This window comes from Panthera uncia, chromosome B1 (genome assembly GCF_023721935.1).
Source record: "Panthera uncia isolate 11264 chromosome B1, Puncia_PCG_1.0, whole genome shotgun sequence".
Classification (NCBI taxonomy): domain Eukaryota; kingdom Metazoa; phylum Chordata; class Mammalia; order Carnivora; family Felidae; genus Panthera; species Panthera uncia.
The window spans coordinates 93,513,916-93,531,145 of record NC_064811.1 but is presented as its reverse complement, the minus strand read 5'-3'; the positions used below and the strand labels follow the sequence as shown (position 1 = coordinate 93,531,145).

The 17,230-nt window shown below is 34.7% G+C and overlaps 1 protein-coding gene across 12 annotated transcripts in view; it reads left to right on the top strand.

The window, feature by feature from the left end:
• The window catches only part of CAMK2D (calcium/calmodulin dependent protein kinase II delta), a 312,759-nt gene that overhangs the window by 9,080 nt on the left and 286,449 nt on the right, over positions 1–17,230 (top strand). The window lies entirely within an intron of this gene.

Sequence of the window (17,230 nt, the reverse complement as noted above, 5' to 3'; positions counted from 1 at the left end):
TGCATACTAACATGTGGCAAGTGAAAGAAAAACCTAAAACTATTAAGTTTTATAAATATTTTATAAAATTTATAAAACTTGGCTGTTTTATGTTTGTTGGAAAAATAACTTAGGTGCAGCAAGTCATATAAAGATACACAGATAATATTGTGTAATATTTATGTACACTTAATTGTTTTACCTAAGGTTATTTTCTCTTTAAATTACATGGGGATTGGAAACTTTTTATTACCTAACATCTTAAGTATGAAATTATATTTTATAAATCATAAAACAGTAAGCATCCAATAAACCTCCACTCAATAACTAGAGCATTCCCTCTACTTTTGAAGCTACCTGTGTGTTCCTTGCTGATCCTCATCTCTTGCCTTGCTCTGAGAGTTAATCGCTGTCTCTTACTTTTTAATTTTTTTAAGTTTATTTTTTTGAGAAATAGAGGATCTCAAGCAGAGCCCTACGTAGGGCTTGAACCCATGAACCGTGAGATCATGACCTGAGCAGAAATCGAGTCGCACACTTAACTGACTGGGCCACCAGGTGCCCCAATCTCTCACATTTTTAAAAGAGAAATCTCTTTTTATTTCCCCATGCCCTGGGACTTGTTAATTAACTGGTTGATTTCAGTTGGCCAATCAGTTACCAATGGAAAATCTATGCCCTCTTTATCAAGGTATATTTATATATGTATAACAATATATGTGTTGTACATGTATAAATCTAAAATTTGTGGAATAAACTCATATTAGTATATAATTTTACCCTATCCCTTAAGGCTAGGGAAGGCTTAAATTATATGGAATTTTTTTAGTAATAGGAAATTATTTTATTCCTATGTCTTTTTGAAGCATTTTCATTAATGATGATGTACACACATTGAAATAAAGCAGGAGTAAGTTACATAAAACTACCTTATTAAAGGTAAGTATAGTACTTGAGAATTAGATTTCTCTTTTATCTTCTAGAGAAGTTGTAGAGGTCAGATATGCCATATCACGGCATTAGTGTTCAAATTAAAATTTTTATTTTGGTGAAGAAATATTTAGGTGATATTTGGAGTCTGTGTTCTGATAACTTGGATTTCTGCCGAAGTGTATTCAATAGTAGTCCAGGTCCAATTCTGCTTGTCCCTGGTGGACTCAGTGATTTCCCCCTTCTATGAATGGTGCCTTACTTTTCCTGGACTTTCAAGCACGCTTGATTATCTTTCTTCTCCTTAACCCATCTCAACACTTTCCATCTCTTCCTTTTTCACCATTTTAACTTGAGCTCTTTTTTTCTTAACTCTTTTAAACAGCTTCCTAAACAGATTTTCCAGCTAAATGGTTGCCATGTTTTTTATTCATTTATAAAGTTCATCGTTAGACCTTTTAGTACCCACTGTGCTGGACATCTTGATAAGTTGTAGCAATACAGAGGTGAAAGATAAGAGATCTGCCCTGAAGTATTTTGTGATCCATTAGTGTGGATGATAGCCTGCTGAATACAGTTTAGTTTTTGAGTGTTGTAATAGAAGTATACACAAGGTTTTCATGTAGATAAGGGCTGGAAGAGGTTGTTATCACAGATTTATTGAAGAGATTAATGAGTGAAATTATGTTTTTGAATGGCAATTGAGCCTGGTACAGAAGGGAGAAATGGTTGCCCAGGAAAAGTAAGCAGCATGTTCAAAGGAAGGGAGAAAGTTCTGGCTCTACTTTCCAGATGGAATGAGTACACCTAGTGCCGTTGAAACCCTATCTCCTTTAAGACTCATTTCAGGTGCTTCTGCCTCCATGATGCTGTCTCTAACTTACTCTCCACCCTTACTTTCCCTCTCTAGGCAGAAGCAGTTCTTTTCCTCTTCCTCTGAATAGCTTTTTCATGTTTTTTAAGCAACTGATCACATTTCTCCTTTTGTGTTTTAGTTATATATGTTGTAGCTTTCAAACATCTTGTGAACATTTTTAAGCTTACCATTGAATCTGTGCCTGGCACAGTAATTGTAAATTACTTATAAATGCTGAAGATGCTTATAAATGTTTGTTGAATGAGGGGATAAATGAATGAGTGAGCAAATAGGATTCTGTCTCCAGAAGTAGATATATGTTTAACAAGGAGAGACCTTTGGCAGGTAAAGTAAGTAGAAGTTGAGCTAAAGCTTCATGTCAAATGGAATACACTATTGAAAATAATTTTTAATTCATAAATTATTTCATTAGTTTCTTGATGACAAATTATGCTTTGTTGGAAAGAGTTTTGTATAATTTTGTAAATTTTGGAGCAACTGTGTAAATTCTTGCTTTTTTTTTTTTTTTTTTTTTTTTTTTTTTTACCATGTAACGTAAAGTGGCTCAATAAGAAGGGGTAACATTTTCATGGTCTGCATGTCCATTAGTACCACTTTAGTAATGCCAGACTCAGGCTATCATTAAATTAATGTTTTATTTATTTTTGAGAGAGAGAGAGAGAGACAGAGTATGAGCAGGGGAGCGGCAGAGAGGGAGGGAGACACAGAATCTGAAACAGGCTTCAGGCTCTGAGTTGTCAGCACAGAGCCTCACGCAGGGCTTGAACTCATAACTGCGAGATTATGACCTGAGCCGAAGTCGGACACCTAACCGAGCCAGCCAGGTACCTTATTATTAAATTATTTTAAATGTTTGGATTTTTAAGTTTGTATCCATTCTCATTCTCCGGAGGGACTTGCTTTTTGACTTATCTTTTAACTAAGCTCATTTTAAAGAGCATTTTGGTGATAGATAGTTTTGGATTCACAAATCATGAATATTATTTGCTTATAGAGGTTACTTGACTTTTTAGGAAAGACAGAGGCCAGCTGTTAGAACTGCCATGCCTGTCAATTCAGAAACTTGGTAAAAGGACTGGAAAGTGTGCTTGTTTCAATATTGGAAATCCCTTAAAGAAAATATATGTTTTAAAGCACTTATTTCCTTATTTACTGGGGGTTTTACAATTGTACAACTTTATGGTGTATATGTATATATACACCACACACATATATGCACACACATATCTTAAGAAAATACGTTGTTTTCATAAAAACATTCAGAACATTTGTATGTAATCATGGTGGCAAAATATGTAATTTGTGAAATTAGTTCAGCTGAACGTTTTGACCATTTTGTAGAAACTTTATCCATGATGAATTTTTTAGTAAAGTAAGTTACATATGCTCTTACATTAAAGATCATATATATGTATATATGCACACTGGGTATAGGGAGAATTGTATACTATGGACATATCTCTGAAACAAATTTTAATGATTCATTACCAGTTTGCATAAGACATTAACAGTTGTATCAAAATATATATTCTAATTATGCAATCTGGAAAAATACAGAAAAATAGAAGACAATATATTCATGGTTCAGTTTTCCCAGTCACTGCTGACATTTAAGTAGAATACTGGACTAAACTGTATAGTTTTGTGTCCTGCTTTTTTCCTTAATATTTAAAAATTTCCCTATGTTACTACAAATCCTTTGATTTCTTATTAACAATTATACTTCACTGAGTAAAATATTAGTATACGTAGTATTGCTAGTTTTTTTTTTAAATTGCCTTTTGCTATGCTGACATAATAGTAAACATTGTTTTGTAAAACTTTTTCGTATTTCTGATTCTTAGGAAATATTCACGAAGGAGAATTAGTGTGTTAGAAGATGTAATATTATCAAAAATTTTGATGCATTATTGCCAGATTGCATTCTGCATGTTTAACATATTCCCACCAGTGACGTTTAAGTGTGCTAGTGAAAGTGAATTTTGGGGAGCATTATTCTAAATTTCAATTTAATCATGTTGCAGATCACCTGCTAGGTGTGGATAAACAAAGATACAAAGGTAAGGTCCTTCTTCTCAAGGTGAAGTAGATGTGGAATCAAGTAAATTACCATACAGATAAATGACACTATTGAAGTGTTTACTCATTCTTAGGTGTAAGGACATAACTGTTGGGTTGGTAAAAGGTAAAGGAAGACTTCCTAGAGCAGTTAATATTGAACTGGGTTTTGAATAACCAGTTTTGAATTTAAAGATGGCTAGAAAAGATAATAAGTTAATAAGAAATTAAAAAAATTAATGAGAAGCAAGTGTCAATAGAGAGCGAACTTGAAGGAAGATACATACTTTTCTAACCCTGAGTGATTGACTTACCATGTGTAAATTTTCATGAAAGGATGCAAAAAGTGATGAAAGAGATGGAAAGTTTTTTTTGTTTTGTTTATTTTTGTTTTTTTTTATTTTTGTTTTTGTTTTGTCAGTGAATCATTAAGTACAGCACAATCTGTTGGAAGGTATTAAATAAGGTGGTTGTGGATTTTACAGCTCTGAGTCATTAGGGATGAACAGCTGATAAGAGGAATACCAACCTCTAATCAATCTCACATTTTGTTTTATTTTGCTCTGGGGCAATACAAAAAAAAAAAAAATTAAGTGACTAAGTGGAAGATAAAGGAGAGGAGGATAATTACAGATTTTTTTTTTAAATGAACCAATATTATAAAAGAGCCCTAGGGAATCCTGTTTCTGTTTATAAACCAGAAAAGCTAGATAGTCTCTGCATTTGCAATATTAGATTAATAACTGTTGCAAAAAATGTTTGTGGGTTTCTGTTTAAAACCAAAAGTAAGATGTCTAATATGCCCTGCCTGAATTCTCAGTGTCTGTAATAGTACCTGGCATTTTTCACAGATACTTATTGAATAAAATGAGTGAATGCTGGACTCCCAAACTGCATCATCTTATGATTAATGAATGTGCATTTAGGGACCCAGAAGTTTTAGGAGTAATATTTGTATACATTATTTCTTTTTCAACACACAAAAAAAAGCAAAAACCAAGGAAGCTCACAATTGCACAGTGAGATTAATTCTGTCATATAATTAATATTTTTTTAATGTTTATTTATTTTTGAGAGACCTAGAGAGACAGAGCGTGAGAGGTGGAGTGACAGATCGAACGAGAGGGGGACACAGAATCCAATCTGAAACAGGCTCCAGGCTCGGAGCTATCAGCACAGAGCCTGATGCAGGGCTCGAACCCACAAACTGTGAGATCATGACCTGAGCTGAGGTCAGACGCTTAACCAACTGAGCCATCCACATGCCCCTGTGATATAATGTATAATTTAGTACAAGCTGGTGTTTGGAAAATAGTCATTTATTCTCATCATTAAATAATGGGCAAATCTCATTCACTACTTAGAAGATAACTTCAGTTTAAATATTTAACCTCTTTAGCTAAGTTCAGCATTGCAATGTGTTTTCTCCAATTTTAAAAGAATCTTAGAGCTGTAAAAAAAAAATTGTAAGATTTCCCCAATATATTAATATTAATGATTGTGTAAGTCAAAATTTAAACAGGGAAATATTGTTTTACCCTGTGCGCACATGTGTATGTGTGTGTGCATTTATAAGTAAGATTCATGGTAGAATGATTTTTTTTTGAACTTGGGGTAGGAGCTTTGTTGAGCAGAAAATCTATTGTGATTCAAGGTTGGTATATCATTAGAATGAAGGTTGGGAAAAATTCAAATTCCAGATTGCAAGCAGAAATTTCAGGGTCAAAGTCCACTCCTGCTCTCTTAATTGTAGATCTGATTTCAGAACGTTTTTTCATTCTAGTAGAAATGGAGAGGGAAAAGATAAAACTGTCAAAGAGAACAGTTTGCCTCCTGTAAATAGACTTGAGACCTGCTTTTCTCTAATATGTGATTTGGAAATCATTCTCGGAAAAAATCCTTGCTTTGACTGCTTCCCATACATCTTTATGTTCAGGGAAAGGGAAAACAAAATTGTTATCCTTAAGTTGGATGGAAAGAAAAAATTATACTTCATATAATTCACAGAGAACCAATCACTGAATTACTTATAGCTCCATATCCCTCATTTAGTTCTGATAATCATAGCGTGATATTCTGCCAATGACATAATAAGGAGAGGGTCCTAAGGCATGAAGAGGGATGGCTAAAGGATCACTTAGTTTATCTTTTAAAATAGTAATGACTTTTAAAAATGGAGTTCATATTTGTTGAATTTTTGCAAACTTTTTAAGGTAGGAGACTTTAAGGTATATGTTTTGAATAATCCAAATGGAATAAATCCAAATTTAGAAACACCAGTATCAGAAATATTCTGTGAGCACTCACAAGGTCAGTTTTAAAAATAGCGCTTAGCTTTGAGAGGATAATTTCTCCCTACCCTGCATATAAATGTTTTATTCAGACCTTGAATAACAAGCTTTCAAAAAAAGAAAAAAGAAAAAAAGAAAGAAAGAAAACAAGGGAGGGGAGTGTGAAATGAGCCTTTTGAGAAATCCTTGTATTTAGCATCTTTCATTCAAGGATCTTAAGATGTTCCCTAATGAGTCTCCTAGTACTTCTAGGATGTGGGATTCTTGTGCCCAGTGCTGTAAGGCCTGCCATCCCAGAGTCGCATGTTGCAGCTGCTTCCTAGTGCACATCACACTCCCTCCAGAGCCAGGGAATCGAGGAGGCAGTGTTACCCAGCTGTAGGAGCATAGGGGCAGAGAGATTTAGGGAGTAAGGAGTTACCTGATTTGGAGTTTGGTTAGGTCTCTTGGCCAGTAGCCTTATTCCTACAACAATGCTGTATCTTAAAATTTTTTTTTAATGTTTATTTTTATTTTTGAGAGAGAGACAGAGTGCAAGTGGGGGGAGGGTTAGAGAGAGAGGGAGACACAGAATCTGAAGCCGGCTCCAGGCTCTGAGCTGTCAGCACAAAGCCCGACATGGGGGCTCAAACTCACGAACTGTGAGGTCATGACCTGAGCTAAGTCTGGTGCTTAACCTATGACTGAGCCACCCAGGTGCCCCCCAAATGTTCTGTCTTTAAAACATTTGATATCCTGTTTTAGCCTCAAGAAAATAAACTCTACCTCATTTTTCATCTGTGCGACTGTGTACCTTTGGAAGTTTGACATTTAATAGTGAGGAATATGAGAGTTTATATGTACTATTATTGAGGGAAGAAAGCAAGGTTAGCATTTTCTTTAAAAGACAACAGAAGAGAACCATTTGTATTATTCTTGGGCAAAGCGAGCTATAAGGGACATGGAAATAATGAAACATGGTCAGTTCCCACAAAGAACTTACAGCTTGATTTAGAGAATAGGAGACACACATAATTACAGAAGAGATAAAGATGAGTAGCAGAAGAATGTAGTATGATGATTCAGTGTACCTAAATGACATTTAGTTGTGGAAACAAGAAAAACAACATTGAGGAAGTAGAAATTAAGATGGATGGATGGAAGGAAGATTCTGAAACCATAACCTAATAAAAGATGAGGAGTGAGGATACAAGGATAACTGAGCTTTGAAGTTTAATGGGGAAAATTGTAACCTTCACGTAACAGATTAAGAAGTCAGAATCAGCTGAGTTTGACGAAGATGATGAACTGACAAGTGTTTGATGTACAAGCAACATATTTCACATTGAGTACTGTATCTAAAAGACCATTGAAAATTGGGTATGATCCTTGAGAAAGGGCCCCAGGAAGCAGGGCAGTATAGGTTAAGAGCATCAGCTCTGAAATCAGATTGCTAGGTTTTAAGACCTGGCTCTGCTATTTCCTAGTTCTTATGATCTTGGGCAAACTTCCTGATTTCTCCAAGCCTTGGTTTCCTTATTTATATAACAGCAATAATCAGTTTAGCTACTGTTTGTGATTTGCAAAGAGTTGACAGTTAAAGCCATACTAGTGGAAAAGATCAGAAGGGAGAGAATATAGAAAGAAAAGAACAGAGGCCCTAGGAGAGGGATGGGGGAATACATCCATTTTGATGGATGCTAGGAGGAAATAGGACTAGTTTCAGAGAAATGGAAAGATACATCTGAAAAGGAGGAGGGAAATCAGGATAATTCAGTACTGTGACTCTGAGGTAGAGAAGTTTTGCAAAAAAAAAAAAAAAAAAAGTATGGCTAGTAACATTTGATGCAATTGAGAAGTAGAGGGAAATGGACTGAGAAAAAGGCCTTGTTTTTTCATAAAGCAGGATTTCAGTAGTGTTCAGGAGGAGATCATGAGCATTGGGCCAGTCTGTTATTCATCTCTACATTCTTGTAATCGAGCATACAGCATGAAATATAATAGGTATTTAATAAATATTTGCTAGATAGAGATAGAGAAAAATTATTTCTTGGGATTAAAGAATAAATGGAGATGACATGTAAAACCTTGCTTGTTTAGTAAAATAGGAAAAAAGAGACAGACATGCTGAGGAGTAATTTCAGGGATTAGCCAGGTCAAGGGAATTAACAGTGATAAATAAAGCTGAAGTTTATTTGGAGGAAGAGGAACAAGAATCAGGAAGGGATAGAAAAACTGATAATGCAAGGCAGGAGTGTAAAGTTTATTGGGAAGTCATGGAGACTGTTGGGTGTTAGTGGGAACAGAAGATTTGTTTAGGAAAAAACACATTTTTCCTCCTTAGAGGGATAGCTGGAGAGCAAGAAGATAGTGCACACGCTGAGGTATTCTGGAGATGGAGAAGAAGACAGCTACAGTTCATCTGACATTAAGAGAAATGGAAGTAGGATTGAGAGCTTGGAGAGAACAGATTTGTTATGGTCTTTGGGGTTTGTAAAGAAGAGTCCACCAAAAGCATTGTGCAGTGGATCATTAACGAGTATACCTGACATGAATCTAGCCCAGTAGTGACCAGAGAGGGCTCTAGGAACCCACTAGGGATTGACAAGGTGAGTCAACAGGGATGCTGGTGCTTTTTAAGCATTTAAGGAGATAGACCTCCCCCTTTTTTTTAACACATTAATTTTCCTTGATTGGTATAGCTAGTAAACATAGAGCAGCTAGCATTTAAAACCCAACTTAGGTAACAGCAAAAGACCTTGTCATTCTGTTATGTTTTTTCTGGGTACCTCCAGCAGGAGAGATGAGGTGGAGAGGCAGTTAGAAAGCAGAAGCTTGGGAAGAAAATTCTATTCTTCCAGAATGACAGCCAGAATAATTCCATTTTGGAATGTTTGGTAGCTGATTTCTTTTGTTATCTGAAAGAGAAGCCTGGGGAATCTTCAATTCAGAATCTAAATTTCCCTTATTCCTATTCAATTTCATTCAATTTCTCTGCATAAACAAAAGCCTCTGTAGGCAGCTTTTAATGGTTTAGAGTTGTACATAATTTCATCAGTAGGAAGGCACTGTTTATGTAGAAAAATTACTGCAGATCAAGAATATGTAATAAATACTTTAAAGACATCAGATAGTTCATTTTAGATATTTTATTACCAAAGTTCGTAAGGTTTATCATTGTGAATATTCTATTTCATGTGTGCCTTGCTTATTTTCCTATCTATATGTCTCTGCTTCGTTGACTATGATGATAAGGGCTTTGGTGTGATAGCTTTTCCCCAAAACGTTGGTGTTCTTAATAATTTCCTTAAAGGTCTGTGTCATTTTTCATGTTTTTTTTTTCTGGGTCTATTGAAAAAGCAAAGCTTTCTTTGCTCCCTGAGAAAAGCAATGAACCCAAAGACTGTTATCAAGGTAGATGTGATCTGAATGTGTGTCCTTTTTTTTTTCCTTCTCATAAAATGTTTCTCTGCTCCCTTATTCATTTCCTCATTCTTTTTCCCTTTGCTATTACTATTGATGTTTGATACATAATTACTCCTACTTTTCTCTCCTACCACCAAATTTCTCATAAATAAAACTGTGTCTTGAGTTCAGACTTGTAAGTTCTAGAAAATAAGAAATCTCTACAACTTTCTTTCGTGTAACAAGTGGAAATTTTATGTCTTTTATGCTGATGTTTTTGTAGCCCTAGACTTTCTCTAGTTCCCGAAGATCTCATCTTACCCTCATTATATCAGTCATCATTAATTCATTCCAACAAATATTTATTGAAGCAACTGTTATATGCAGATATAGTTCTTGATTTGGGGGGCATAGGGTGAGCAAAGTTAGTGTAGGGGAGGCTGGAAGAATCATTTGGATAAAGTGATATGAAGTAAATAAAACAGGGCTATAAGTTCGTGACCTAAAGTGAGGTTACTTTATACAGGTCTCTCTGAGAATGTAACATTTGAGCTGAGGCATTAATGGTAAGAAGAAGCAAACCATGAGAAAATATGAGGGAAGAAAATTCCAGCCCAAAGGACCAAGGTGACAGCTTGCACAGGGATAGAAAGAAAGTAATTATAGCTGGAGTGTAGTTAGCAGAGAAGAGAAGCAAACAGTGATCTTGGTAAGTAGGCAGAGAGATTGGGAAGAGACTTTGGCCAATGTTAATGAATTTGGAACTTATGTTAAAAGCACTCATAAGCCATTTTGAGGATGTGGAGCAGGGAAGTGATGTGACCAGCTTTGGACTTAAAAAGTCTCTCTCTGGCTGTCATGTGGAAAGTAGATTGTAAGGGTTTGTGAATGAGAACAAGAGTAGGAGACTATTTCAGTCTATGGGAGATGTGAGGGTGGGTGAGAAAATATATTTTGGGAGAAGAAAATACAGGACTTGCTAATGGAAGATTGTGAGGTATGAAGGAAAATGAAGAGACCTGACTACTGGGCTTATGGCTGACTCCACTATCCAATGGTGGCACTATTACCTGAGATGGGGAATAGTGGAGTAGAATTAGATTGGACTGGGAAATCAGGAATTCAGGTTTTGACATTAAATGTGACGCATCAACCCCCAAAAGTAAAACTCTTACTTTTTAGCACTTATTCCCTATTTTCTTGCTCTATAGATTTGTTTTTTCTGGACATTTCATATTAAGTAGAATCATATACAAAATATGTGATTGGCTACAAAATTTGTGATTGGCTTCTTTCATTTAGCATAATGTTTTCAAGGTTCATTCATCTTGTTGTAGCATGTTTTATTTTTATTATTACTATTATTTATTATTAATGTTTTATTTATTTTTAGGAAAGAGACAGAGCATGAGTGGGAATGGGGCAGAGAGAGAGGGAGACACAGAATCCAAAGCAGGCTCCAGGCTCTGAGCTGTGAGCACAGAGCCTGACGCGGGGCTCGAACTCACAAACTGTGAGATCATGACCTGAGCTGAAGTTAGACGCTTAACCAACTGAGCCACCCAGGCGCCCCAGCACATTTTATTATTGAATGATGTTCCATCTTATGGATATAGCACATTTTGTTTATTCATCAGTTGATAGACATTTGGATTGTTTCTACTTTTCAGTTACTATGAATAATGTTGCTTTGAGCATTTGTGTCCAAATTTTTTGTACAGACTTATGTTTTTATTTTTCTTGCATATGTACCTAGGAGTGGGGGAGATACTATACACATGCAAATTCATACACACACACACACGCACACTTTGGAGAAATGCAACCTAAAGAGTTTATGATATAGATAGTACTCTGTAGTTATAGTGTAATATAGGAATTACTAATCACTAGAATGATTAATTTGCATTATGACACCTGTACATATAACAAATAGGTAACAAAGTATTATAATTTAGATATTTTGATGTGAGAAAAAAATTGAAATAAAGTTTCAGTGTAAGAAAGTGAATTATGACCATTTTCCCTTTGTGTATAGAAATAGAGGGGCGCCTGGGTGGCGCAGTCGGTTGGGCGTCCGACTTCAGCCAGGTCATGATCTCGCGGTCCGTGAGTTCGAGCCCCGCGTCAGGCTCTGGGCTGATGGCTCGGAGCCTGGAGCCTGTTTCCGATTCTGTGTCTCCCTCACTCTCTGCCCCTCCCCCGTTCATGCTCTGTCTCTCTCTGTCCCAAAAATAAATAAAAAACGTTGAAAAAAAAAATTAAAAAAAAAAAAAAAGAAATAGAGATATCACACCAAGTAAGAAGGTCTTTGTTTAACCATTATTTTAAATTAGCTGTGTCCAGAGTTGAAAAGAACATCTGTTTCATGTCAAAGAACCATCAATCCAATCTGTCTATTCCTGAGTGATCTCCTTCCTCATGTTCACTGTTACTAGAAATAATTTGGCATGGGGATCATTATTTGTATCATGAATTTTTTGCTTTTTTTTTTTTTTTTTTTTTGTTTTGTTTTGTTTTGTTTTAGAATATTGATGCAGATGGGTATTTTCCTGTTGATTGAATGCAAAGTATGGTAAAATTAAAATACTAGACCTACTCCTTCTATTCCCCTTTTGTTCATAGAAGTGCCTATTTCTACATAGTACTGTCCAGGCTCTGCCATATACTCATAGTCTGTTGACACTGGAATAAAATTTGCTAGGCTTTTTGCTTTTGCGGTGAGAATTGTTTTGGGGAGTGACAGGGGTGACAGGGGCTGTGAGGGGTGAGATGAGTAGGCTGTAGTTGTCTTTCACCAAGACCCCAGATAAGCTGATAATCAGTGAGAAGTTTCATTTTCATCTTTTACACCAAAGAGTGAATTTAGGATTCATTGAAGGCCTAAGAATGCAGCAACTTGCCTTTCTTTCCCCATGAAATTTGAATGATGAATTTCAGTTTTCTTATGTGGCACTATATTTTCTTGATCTGACAATACAAGATTAACCCATCTATGGAGTATTTCTATATATTATACTTTTATTTAATTTCTTTTTTTAATTTCTTTTTTATTTTATTTAGATTTTTAAAAAATTTTTATTTTTGAGAGAGTCAGAGCGTGAGTGGGGGAGGGGCAGAGAGAGAGAGAGAGGGAGATCCAGAATCCAAAGCAGGCTCCAGGCCCTGAGCTGTCAGCACAGAGCCCGTCACTGGGCTTAAACTCACAAACTGCAAGATCATGACCTGAGATGAAGTTGGACGCTTAACCAACTGAGCCACCCAGGTGCCCCTATGTACTATACTTCTAAGTGCTGTAAACAATTTAGGAATGGAAAAAAACTAAGGAAGTTGCTTTTTTGAAGGGGTATTCTAATTTACAGTTAACATTAACCCTGCTTTGCATTAATGGCAGGACATTTTTTGGATGGGTTCTATATTGTATGTATTAATAATTTGATGTATATTTTTAAGCGAATTGATAAGTATTGTTCACATTACATCTTTCATAAAATGTAATTTTATGAAATTACTGTAATTTTAAAGACTAGTTGGATTAATAGCCTTTTAAGTCTTTCATAGTTGACTTTTCTCAGGAAATTTTTGGTGTCATGGAGAAATCCATATTGGAAAATTTTACCTTAGTATATAAAATAATGAATAGTAATGTTATTTCATTATACTTTTTAGTATTATATTTTTATTCAACCATGTGTATAGGAATGGAAGCTTAATAGAATCATGCATTATGTAGTCTTTTTTTTTTGAACACACACACACACACACACGCACACACGATTCCTAAGAAGGAGATGTAGAAATTATGAAAAGTATTATTTATGCTTTGCCAGAATCCAAGTAAGATGACAACACATTAAAAATATTTTGTGTGTTCGCTCATTATGCAATATCCTATTTTCATTTAAAAAGATCAGGTTGGCAAGTCAGCTGGAAATAGGAGACTGGCTAACTTTCCCACACATTCTTTCTCTCTAGTGGGTTTTTATATGGGTATATTTAAACAGCCACATGAAACTATTATTTGTGGAGGATGGATTGGAAGGGAACACGTACAGACCATCTTGTATAATATTCAGGGCTAATTTAGGGAGAGTTATCAGAAAGCAAAGTACAGTGATTTCATAAACAGGGATTTAATTTGTTTCATCTAGCTTAGTTTTTCTTTCTCACAAAGTGATTTTCAAAGAAATGTGTTGATTCTTCACTCATTCTGTGGGTCTGTGATATATAAAAGCTGTGATTTACCATTTATTTCATACAGAGTTGGAAACTTTAATTTCTAACATCAGCAAGATGATCTTAAGCAATTTGCTTAATGTTTTGATATTTGAAAGCCTAATTTGGAGTTGTGAGAAATAACGAGGGAACCTGTAAAGCACATTGTCTTAAAATCTACCATTTTTAAGTATATAGTTCAGTGACATTAAGTACATTCACACCATTGTGCAACCATCACCAGTATCCATCTCTAGAATTTTCTTCCTTCTCTAACTGAAACTCAATTTTCTCTTCCTCGCCTAATTTTCTCCCCTGCTCCCTTGCCCCTGGCAACCACCATTCTTATTTCTGCCTCTGAATTTGACTACTCTTAACCTCAAATAAGTGGGCTCCTGCATTTTTTTGTCCTTTTGTGATTGGCTTATTTCACCTGGTATAATGTCCTCAGGGTTCATCTGTATTGTAGCCTGTCTGAATTTCCTTTCTTTTGAAGGCAGAATAATATTCTGTTATGTAGATATACTACATTTTGTTTATCCACGCATCTATTGGTGAACATTTAGGTTGAGTCCACCTTTTGGCAATTGTGAATAGTAGGGAATTTAAGAACTCTACCTAAAAAGCTATTTATGATCATTAAATTTAATGTTCTAAAGGAGGGAAGGGAGGAAGGAATATATATTATATATCCTATAATCTTTTGGTTATACCAGAAATGTGTGGTGTTGTTTTATTCCAAGATACTTTTATCATTTTGTAAAATGTTTATGTTGAATATTCTACTACATGAATAGAGGTATTACAGCGAAAACATGATGCATATTTATTTACCTGAAAAGAGAAATGGAATTATAGTATACATGTTTAACATTTTGATGGAGTTTTCCAGTTCTAAACTCTGATTGGCATTTTGACTTTTTTAGTGTATAGTAATGTGATTTAATAAGTCAAGAGGAGCCAAAGAGATATTTTTGCCTTTTTGAACACTTAGCTTTGCAGTATATATTTTTTCTTTTGCCCTTGCTCTGGCTTTTGTAATTATTTTTCATGTGACTAGGTTTATCATATTCATGTTAATATGAATGAAAGGTCATAGTGTTTACATTTTGAAATCTAAAATTCCATGTACTGTTGTTGAAGAAATGTTGGTTTGTTGAGTACCTACTCCATATCACTCCTACAGTGATATGGAGTATTATTGTCCATGCCCTAGACTTGTAAGATATCTACACACTTTTACTAAACGTTTGCAGGTACTGATTTAGGGAGTACGTGCCATAGCATTACCTGCTTCTTCCTTTGTTTCTCTTGTTTTAAAGCAAAAAAAAAAAAAAAAAAGAAAAAGAAAACAAACTTTGATTAAATTGAGTTGATTAGCTTTTGCAGTGAGTTTCTTTTCTAAATCAGTATCTTTTAAATGCTAGAAGATACTGAACTATGGTGTACACAGTTTTGGTTTCTGGGATTATTCTAAGTGAAGAGTTTAGGGTTTAATATGTTTCACTGTGCACTTAACATCTAATACTAGATAGAATAAAACTATATTTAAAATACATTAACATTGAGCGATAGCATCTAAAAAGCCTTCAGAATAAGTTCTATGACTTAAAAGATTTGATTGTATGGGAATATTTAAAAGTAAAATTATAATTGTGAGGGAAAGAAAGTCTTGAAAAACCTCTGCTGTGTTTTGCTTGATTTTTGTTTTTGTACTCTTTAAGGGTTTATTTGACTAAGTGATCAGATCATAGCTCTACTGCCTATAAGTGCAATTGAAAGATGGCAGTGACCTCAAATACACTCTGATACAATTATAGGGCTGTTGGTAGGTAGAGTTCTTTTTATTCTAGTGATAAATCTGGTAGACTTCTAATTGCGTATGGGTTGTAGATGAGAAGATAACTTCTTTCTAAATAATCTCTATCTGTATATCCTTCCTCAGTAGTTATATAAAGTTGGAGGAGTCTCTTTAAGTATTATGATGTAACAAAGAAGATAAAAGGATATTCTAAATTTTTATGATTTCTGATATTCAAAATATTAGCTACTTGCTTTTGTAGGAAGTTATGGAAACTCATTTTGTTGCCAATCGCAGTGGTGAGAGTGCTAGTATATTTATATAAAGTTTCTTTAATGGCATTTGGCTTTAATCTGTCTACTTGAGTATCCTTTTTCAAAAAAAAAATGATTAAGTATAAACTCTGTGGCTGATGTGGGACTTGAATTCACAATCCTCAGATCAAGAGCTGCATGTCCTACCGACTAAGCCAGCTAGGTGCCCCGAGTCTCCTTTTTGTTTTTCCTTTCTTTCTAATTGCTTATGTTATGTATAAAAATTTCTCAGCCACCTTATTGTTTCTTAGGAAAATGCTAGTTATTAAGTTACTACAGCTATCTTAATCTTTCTGAGCTTCATTTCCTCATTATTAGAATAGGAATAATAATGCTTGTCCTGTGTATCTCTCAGGGTTATTGGGAAAATCAAATGATTTAATATGAAAGCACTTGGCGAATTATAAAGCACCATATATATTTTATTTACCTCTATAAAATATACAGTTGCATATTATGTAAGTTTTTTAAAGGCAGCATTTCAAATATAGTATTCCCTATGTGTTATTCTGACAAGGCTCCTGTATGCTATTGGTGCTGCAGTTTCTCCGATAGGCATATTGTGTCATTTTGTGTGTGTGTGTGTGTGTAGTTCTTAGGTTTCTTGCTTCATTTTCCGAATCCACTTTATTAATTTGGTGATTATATGTTATCATTTAGAAGTTCGCCATATAAAATAATTTTAAAATCCCGGTTCTTTTTAATTTATTTTTTCTGCCTATTTTTTTTCCCTTCCATTTTCCTTAAAGCTGTTAGGAGTACATTTTGAAGCATTTTAAAAGATAAGTGGAGTATTTTTACATTTTAGTCTCGTTTCCCCCTGTATTAACACGAGTGCATATGTTGATTTAGAGAAATATGTGTTCACAGTAAAATGTGTGTTCCCATCAGCTTTTCAAATTGTTGCATCTTGTTGATTATGAAAGTGTTGTCATTTTAATAACCAGTCTTTTTGGGCTGTCAGCTAGTTCTTGAAATGGTAGAGTTGCTTTAGCATTAATGCTGGAACCTCCCACTCTCTTATTGTCAAGAGATAATATTGAACAATTTGAACTATTTGCATACTTATCAAGTGATTTGCACATTTGCTATGTATTTGGAAAAAATATTTTTGAAAAGGCTAAATCCAGGAGATTACTACAAGAATGAAAAAGAACAACAAAATATTCTACTCTATTAGAATGTAGTAGAATATTATTCTGTAAATTTGTTAGTGATAATTCAATAAGTAGTTCTGTGACCTTTCCTTTCAGTTATTAACTCTGAGGCAGATCAAGTGAAAATCACCACAAGTTTCTCTGCACCCATGTAATGTCATATTTTAGAAAATACAGGCTAAAAAAAAAAAAGTTTAAACAAATGAACGAATCTCTGGTAACCA